Raw genomic sequence first — 6,910 nt, 5'->3', positions numbered from 1 at the left:
CTCAGAATTAGGTGGCAGCAGCAGCCAGTTGTCACAAATCCCTCTCTGAAAGAGGGATGCCAAACCTTCCCTCCAGGAGTCCAGTGTTCACCTCTCACTTCTCAGGGCTCTGAAAAGCCTCAGTCTCAGCCATGTGCTCCTGTTAGATGGCTGCAGAATTTCAAATCAGAGTTTCCCTCTGTCTTGCTACTGTTTCTTTCTCTTGCTGCAAACTAAACATTCAGGGCATCCAGGGCAGTTCATGATGGTCAGTGTGCCCACAAAGAGAGGACAAACCTCATTTCAGACCACCTCAATGATTTCTAAGCACGTATATTTGTTGAAGCAGACACTGTTGCAGCCTAATCCTCTCTTCTTCCAGCTCTATAAACACTAGGTCATTAAATGTTTAATGGTTTTGAGTTTATTGAATGTTTAACTATTTCATTCTAAATGGAAAAGTCATTGAAAGGAAGAAAGGCATTGTCTATAAATCATATGATTACAGTATTAATAACAATGAGCTGTGACTATATGGATCTCAACTTCCAAGTGTTAAACAGCAACATAAGACAAATAACTGTGAATCTGACTATCTGGCTTATTATCATGTCTCCAGCAATACCTTACAGCAGAAGTCTAGGGAAAAAGGACAGGTAGAGAGAGACATTTCTGAAAACACCCTCTTCATTTCCAGCAAATGATAGCTCATGTCTTCCCCAGTTAGAGGTGGAATCACATAATTCCCCATTTATTTCCATTATTGAGGCTAGTTTTTTTGGGGGTTTTTTTGGTTGTTTTTTGGTTTTTTTTTTGAGCCCATGCAAACTCTTGGCATACATAACATTCTGTATCAAGGGTTTCCAGTGCAGGCATGGTATTTTGGAACCTGTCCCTTGCCTGTTTCATCTGAGGGTTGTGCTGGCCCACAATCATAGCTCAACCCACTCACAGGGACCTTTATCTCCTAAGAGCTGCACTGGAGTCCAAACCTGAACCACGACTCTGAAATCTACCTGCACATGGAGATGTGGGCATGAACCTACTTTGAGGATCCTAAGGGACTTGCCAAGACTACATGGAGAGGCACTGCAAAAACAGGAAAACATCTCAAGAGGACTCTAGTGAAAGCACCCAAACTTTCCTTCAAATATTTTTCCAATCTTAGTGGTATGATTTGGGCTTGCCAGATAATCTATAACAGCTTGCTGGATCCCAGAGCGTCTGATCTTGTCTTTTGAGCCCATGGAGAACCAGGCTTCTGGCCAGCTAAGGAGAACAGTCCAGCCAGGCAGCCCTCTGGCCAGCCTCCCTCTGGGTGTGCTAGCTTGGACATTGATATTTCCCTGACACTAAGCTTTCCTCTTCAACATGAATTGCTCGTTACTTGAATTCCATCAGGGATTTCTTGTGTCATGAAGGAGTGGAGGCTCTGCCTGAGCACACTGAACAGGACTGGCTGCTTTCTGTGGATGAAGCTGTTGATGTGTGTGTGTGCCTGTATCTGCAGGACATAGATGTCTCAGTGTTTGCCTCTCAATGGTGCCTCTGTTCTACAACCATCTGTGTATAAAGCTGTTATTCTGCCATGAACAATGACTCATACAGGAAAGTCTCGAAGAATTAGGCAAGAACTATGTTCATCCTGAGGACTATTGAAGATGAGGATCCAATCCCATAAATTCTTGGCAAAACTCAGCCTTAGTTTTCCCTTGACAGCTTTAATTGTTAAAATCTGCTGTTGCTGATACGCATTTACAAACAGCAGGTTGGCAGCAAACTGTCTCTGTCAGTGGGCATCACACATCCACTGCTTGTCTCTGAGCCTTGCTCACTGTGACCAACTTCTCCTCACTCCATTTTTCAGCAAGGATTTTACTAGTGACTCTTCCATCTCCTGTATTCTTCTGAGCCCCCACAGATTATTCTCTCCAGTCCTTTTCCTTATATTTCCAGGCTACTCTACTCCTCTGCCAACATCAGTGGGTGAGTGGGAGACAATAGGGTCACTATTCCTGACCCCCTGCAAGCTTCACCTGGACCTGGAGCTGCCCAAAAACTCTGTGAAGGCTGTAGGGACTGTCTGGAGCAGGGATCTACATTGGTATCAAAAAAATCACAACAGTCTCTGTTTCAAATATCTAGCCAAGTTTGGGTACTCAGGAAAGAGCTGAAAGGAAGGAAATATCCAGAGGATTTTATCAGACAGTCTCCTGTAGGCAGAATGGATGCAGAAGGAAGAGTTTCTGAAGATCAGCTGAGCTTCTCTGACTGGTGGGGAAGGTTTAGTTTGTGGCACCACTGTAGAAAGAAATGATTGCAGGGTTCTTATATTCCAGTGACCCAGAAAGGAAACTGTCTGAGGAACAAAGATTAAGATGATCAAGAAAGTTTAAAACAAATGGTGACATACTTGTAATGTAATCATAAGAAAATTCCAGGTATGTAAACCATACATACAAAAATTACACACAATAAACACAAGTTTTCAATTGGTCTAGAATTTAATTAATAATTTTATTCTCAGATTTTGAAATTTCTCTAGGTACCAGGTCTGTGCTTCTTGACCTTTCCAGTGAATGATCAGTTCTCAAGCTGCAGAATGCAACTTCCTTCCTGCTAGATTAGTGAGTTCAGCTGAGTCAGTGGAAAACGTGCATTGGAATCCCATCTCCTACTCCAAGCAGGGCTAACTTCAAAGTTGGCTGAAGTCACTGCAGGGTCTTGACCACATGTATCCTGGAAATACCAAGGATGGAGGTGCTACAACCTCCTTGGGCAGCCTGTGCCAAGGCTGCAGCACTCTCCTGGTAAATGGGGTTCTCCCTTTGTTGAGAGAGGATTTTGCTGGCTGGCAACATGAGACCATTGCTTCTAGTCACTGTGCACTTGCAGGAAAAGCTTGGATGCATTGGAAGTCTTATCCCTCTCCTTGCAGCAGCATCTCTGCAATGAGATCCCCCAACCTTCCCTTCTGCAGGCCAAACCCACCAAATTCCCATCTCCCCTCACCCAGCACACAGTCCTGCTGATGCTGGGGCTGTGCTGGAGCCTCTCCAGCGTGTCAGCATCTCCCTTACAATGGGCTGTGTGTGTTTGAACACTGCACAGGGTGTTGCAGATGCAGCCACACCAGAGCCAGGCAGAAGGGAGTGACCACATCCCTGCACTTGCTGACCACTTGCTAATGCAGTCCCATGACTGGTGGGTGTTGCTGCTGCAGGGGAGCACTGCTGACACAGGTCCAGCTTGTTTTCCAGGAGAATCCCAAGGCCTTTACTGCAGGGATGCACTCTACTGTCAATCCCCAGTCTGCCCTAATACATGGAGTTGTTTTGTCCTAGGTTAAAACAAATAAAGAGGTTGTATTTTTCACAGAACAGATATATGAGGTGGATTAGAGCAAATTTATCATGTGATTGAAAAGGGTCAAACCCTGAGTCCTCTTGTGCTGAATGTGATGCTAACACAAGTACAGGTCAACAGTGGCACCCAGGAGCAGCATTTCAACCTGAGAAATTGGGGTTTTCTGCAGAAAGTTCTGATGTCAGTCACAGACTTAAGCAAAGGGGTTGTTAACTCTCAGCACAAATTACCCTTTTCCTACAGGCTTGAAAGACAATCTTGTAGGCCACTGGAATGAATCCCACTTCTATCCATTCCCCCAGGAGCTCAAAGGAGGAGCAGGCACCATGCCTAGAGGGGATGAGCTCCGTGTGTGCATGGTGTGGTTTTAAATCAGCATTTTAATCCTACTGTTGGTTAAAAATCCTCCTTGCAGATAGGCAAACTAGCAGGAATTATCCTTTGGATACATTAAGATAGGATGCAGCTCCATCTTCCTTAATCAGCTACTTTTTACTGTTCTGAAATAACGAGTCTTGCCCTTGTTTTTTTATTTCCTACTAGAGGAGATATTTATATTTCATGTCACTTCTGGTTTGACTAAATGAAAAATAGCATATTACTTGTTCTCAAACAAATAAATCAGTTCATTTCATAAACCTAGCAGTTATCCCATTTCAACTTCCTTCCAGCTTTCCACACTTTTTTTGAGGGACAAGCAAAGGACTCAGAGGGCTCTGTGGATCTCATGGCAACTACAAAGCACATCAGGAAGCTTCTGGGAATGCAAAGCATTATTCAGACAAAGGCTTTTCTTTCAGCTTTATAAATGTGTTTTCAGCCATCTCATAACAGAGCAAAAAATAGCCCCAAGAACACTCCTGGCAGAACGAAACTCCCATGCAAGAGCTGTTTCTCATTCTTTCAGTTTTTTCTTCCTTTATGTACAAACAGGCTCGTGTTTAACAAAAAGATAAACCCTGCTAATCTACTGATTTGTCAGCTAGCCCCGTGGTTATCCCAGCAGTGTTTGTTGGCCAGGGCAGAGGCAGTGCTGATGTGCACAGCTGTGTAGAGAGAACAGCAGTGTGTGTCATGTGAGAGCGTGGGCAGGAGCTGCCACTTCGGGGCTCGTGGAAACCCAGGGCACTGGGAATATTTCTCTGTCTGTTCTGGGGTGTTTGACCCTCATTCATGGAGAAAACTTCCAAAGCCTCAAGGTAAACTAGAAACCACAAAAGTGTGAAATAGATTGTAGAGAGTAAGTAAGTAGTGTAGTATGTCCCATGGGTGAGAAATTTAGGTTTTAGGATTTTTAATATGTTATAGAGGGTTCAAGATGGAGGATATAGGGTGTTGTCTTGAGTTCCCTTCTTCTTTCTTCTTATTTCTTCTTCCTTCTTGGGTTTAGGTGGTATCTTATAATTGGGCAGAAAAATCTGCATTGCGGGTCTTTAGGGGTCAGTTATTGCGTTAGAAAGGAAAATAATTTAGGTGTCACTTCTTAATTGGGTATCTTAGTTTTTGATTAGGCTTAAAAGGCCTTGTAACAAAGAAATTGTTGGCCATTTTTATGCTGTTTTTCCTGCACGCAGAGCCTGCTGCAGACAGTGTGCTGAAGTTTTGATAAGATAACAATAAACAGAGCCTGAAGACTGAAAAAGTCCAATGCATCTCTGGTTCCTGAACACAGAACTGCTCCAGGAGGGGCTCCCCTGGCAGGGGAGTCCCCAGGGAGTCGGGGCCCACGAACTCACAGGGGGTGGACACAGCAACTGCTCCAGTCACGGGCTGCTGTGTTTGTGCTCAGGCTGTCCACCTCCATCTCCGAGCACAGTGCCTGCCCTGCTGCAGGACGGGCCAGCCAGAGCCTGGGTGGCAGGTAGCCATGGAGCTGGGGGATGGAACAATGAGAGGATTTTTGTCAGCTTGACAGACAGACCATTGCTCCATGGCAGGGCACTGTCCAAGGGGCGTCAGCAAACATCGTGCCAGGGAGTTTTGACTGGCACAAAGAAGCCCAAATGTGAACGGGAGGATGAATGGCCAGTCAGGAGGCATGGTTAACAGCCAGCTGTGATGACAGGGTATAAACACAGGATGGAGATGACAGAAGCCTGAATGGAAAACAATGTATGGGAGCAATTTAAGCAGATAAATACACAGAAGAGAAGGAATGATACAGGAGGAAGGGACACAGAGTGCTGGATGTGCATGGGAGGAGGCAGGAGCCTTGGCTGGGGTGACCAGCAGGTGTGGGGTGATGGCACTGGGAAAGAGGAGCCAGAGCCACTGGCTGTCCCCTGGGCCACCCGGCTGAGCACAGCCCGGGAGCAGAGCCCAGGATGAGCACGGCCAGCGGAGGATCCACGTGGGATCAGCTGTCCCGGTGCAGGAGCGTTTCAGAGACACCGCGGTGAGCCCCTGGAGCTGCCGCTGTGCTCCCGACACGGCGTCCTCGCCGGCACAGCAAGGAGCAGCTCGGCAGCGGCGTGCGTGGGGCACCCGCACAAACCGCACCTCGCATCCGCCACAGCCCGCACCCTGCACACCGCACACCCTGCACCCCGCACACCCCCATCCCCTGCATCCGCACACCCTGCACCCCGCACACCCTGCACCCCGCACCCCCATCCCCTGCATCCGCACACCCTGCACACCGCACACCCTGCACCCCGCACACCCCCATCCCCTGCATCCGCACACCCTGCACACCGCACACCCTGCACCCCGCACACCCCCATCCCCTGCATCCGCACACCCTGTACCCCCCGCACCCGCACACCCTACACCCCCTGCTCACTCCGCACACCCTGCACCCCGCACAGCCGGTACCCCCGCACAACCCCATCCCCTGCACCCCGCACACCCGGTACCCCCGCACAACCCCATCCCCTGCACCCCGCACACCCGGTACCCCCGCACAACCCCATCCCCTGCACCCCGCACACCCGGTACCCCCGCACAACCCCATCCCCTGCACCCCGCACACCCGGTACCCCCGCACCCCCCGCGGGCAGCAGGTTCCACAGCGCCCCCTCGCGCCGCACTGGCGCAGTTGCGCCTGGCAGCGCTCCCGCCAGCCCGCGGGCACGGAGCGCACGGCGAGACACGGACACACGGACACACGGACACACGGACACACGGACACACACGGACATGGACACACGGACATAGGGACACACGGACACGGGGACACACAGACAGACGGACACACGGGCACACGGACATGGACACACGGACACACACGGACATGGACACACGGACATAGGGACACATGGACACAGGGACACACGGACAGACGGACACACGGGCACACACGGACACATGGACATATGGACACAGGGATACACATCAGAGAGACACATGGACACATCACACGGACATGGACACATGGACATGGTCAGAGGGACACACAGACACGGACACACAGACAGATGGACAGCGGGACACCGACACATGGACACAGACATGGACAGCAGGACACACACACAGACAGACTGAGAGACTGAGACAGACACAGACAGATAGACTGTGAGACCAGCACGGACACACGGACGTGGACAGACAGACTGAGATACGGGCA

This window comes from Lonchura striata, chromosome 18, assembly GCF_050655825.1.
Source record: "Lonchura striata isolate lonStrDom1 chromosome 18, ASM5065582v1, whole genome shotgun sequence".
NCBI lineage: Eukaryota > Metazoa > Chordata > Aves > Passeriformes > Estrildidae > Lonchura > Lonchura striata.
This window is presented reverse-complemented; position numbering follows the sequence as displayed.